The following is a 2286-nucleotide window of genomic DNA, read 5'->3' as shown; positions in this document are numbered from 1 at the left end:
CAAAGTAAACATATAAGAACCCCACTTCTGGGCATACACACCGAGGAAACCAGAATTGAAAGAGACACGTGTACCCCAATGTTCATCACAGCACTGTTTATCATAGCCAAGACATGGAAGCAACCTAGATGTCCATCAGCAGATGAATGGATAAGAAAGCGGTGGTACATATACACAATGGAGTATTACTCAGCAATTAAAAAGAATACATTTGAATCAGTTCTAATGAGGTGGATGAAACTGGAGCCGATTATACAGAGTGAAGTAAGCCAGAAAGAAAAACACCAATGCAGTATGCTGCTGCTGCAGCTATGTCGCTTCAGTCGTGTCCGACTCTGCAACCTCATAGACGGCAGCCCATCAGGCTCCCCCATCCCTGGGATTCTCTAGGCAAGAATACTGGAGTGGGTTGCCATTTCCTTCTCCAATGCATGAAAGTAAAAAGTGAAAGTGAAGTCCCTCAGTTGTGTCCAACTCTTAGCGACCCTATGGACTGCAGCCTACCAGGCTCCTCCATCCATGGGATTTTCCAGGCAAGAGTACTGGAGTGGGGTGCCATTGCCTTCTCCACCAATACAGTACACTAACGTATATATATGGAATTTAGAAAGATGGTAATGATACCCCTGTATGCGAGACAGCAAAAGAGACACAGATGTATAGAACAGTCTTTTGGACTCTGTGGGAGAGGGCGAGGGTGGGATGATATGGGAGAATGGCATTGAAACATGTATAATGTCATATATGAAATGAATCACCAGTCCAGGTTCAGTGCATTATACTGGATGCTTGTGGCTGGTACACTGAGACGACCCAGAGTGATGGTACGGGGAGGGAGGAGGGAGGGGGTTCAGGATGGGGAACACGTGTATACCTGTGGTGGATTCATGTTGAAGTATGGCAAAACCAATACAATATTGTAAAGTAATTAGCCTCCAATTAAAATAAATAAATTTATTAAAAAAAGAAAGTCATTGATATTCATAAGGAAGAAGTAGCCTAAGAAATAGGCCTTGGTATGTGTAATATTTGGAAGATAGATGCTGAATGGAATTTGATGGCAGACAAAGGCATAGACTGTGGAAACAAAGACTTGTACAGTTTGATACAAAGTACACGTAGGGGATTTGTGAGGGATTGGTGGAGATTTATGGTACATTTCTAGGAGAGTTGTGATGACTATCCTGAGGATAATGTCCTTAAAACTGTTTCCTGTTTATAGTGTATTTGATTTAATGGTGAGAGATGGCTTTAGGCATCCTGTTATAATGAATTCATTTTCTTCCTTGGTTGGAGAAATGGTGAGAGCCACATGTAAGCTTTTTGACTGAGAGGCGGATACTTATCAATTTGCTCTTGACTGTGATGTTCCAGGTAGCATTTGTTTATGTGCTGGTGCATGGGGAGTTTGGAAGTTATTTATGTAATCCAATATTCTTGTTTCCACTCCAGATATGATTTTTTAACAGTCACCAGAAAAGAGATCAGTAGTGCTGTAAAGACCCCTAACTGGGATTTTAATTAAAGATAATATATTTATGCACCAAGAAGAAGGTTATTAGAAATTATTAATAGCACAATTTAAACTCCACAGGAATAAGTTCATATTTTTCAATAATCTGTTTTTAATATGGGTAAAATTTACATCATGTTCACTTTCATTTTACCTAAAACTTTGGTAATGCCCTTGTTTCCCTAAACGATTGTATTGACCAACTTCTTACTTTAAAAACTTGTCTCATTGTATGATAATCTCATAAAGACAAATCATTACGATCAGTTACTTGACTAGCTCCTTGGTTGATCTGTTAACTCAGGTAAAAGACACTCTTTAGTCCTTGTAGAAAAAAGTCTACAATACCTGAAATATAGTAAGCTGTCTGTCTTCCTCTCCATTTTAGCAGGTGCACTAACTGTGCAAAGGTTTTTGCTTTGCCTTATCTTCTCATGAGACTTTAAGGATTAAACAATTCCTAGGAAAGAAACAAAGGCAAAGTATGCTATTTCTCAAATAATTCAAGTGAAACCTGAAAATAAGATGAAGTATAAGCCCAGGACACTGGGAAAAAACCAACTGAAATTGCCAAAATAGCTCAAAGTCGGGGAACATTTTTGTGCTGTATTGAATTCAAGCTAGAGAGATATTCTGAAAATATTTTGATGCTTTTGTTTTTTTAAGAAAAATGTCAGGTACAGAAGATTAACTTTTATTCATGCATTCAATAAAAAAATTAGAAATATATATGTGGACTGTGGGTTGTTTTGAAATAAGAATAAAATCTGAAA

The sequence above is a fragment of the Ovis canadensis genome, chromosome 4, assembly GCF_042477335.2.
Source record: "Ovis canadensis isolate MfBH-ARS-UI-01 breed Bighorn chromosome 4, ARS-UI_OviCan_v2, whole genome shotgun sequence".
Lineage (NCBI taxonomy): Eukaryota > Metazoa > Chordata > Mammalia > Artiodactyla > Bovidae > Ovis > Ovis canadensis.
This window is presented reverse-complemented; position numbering follows the sequence as displayed.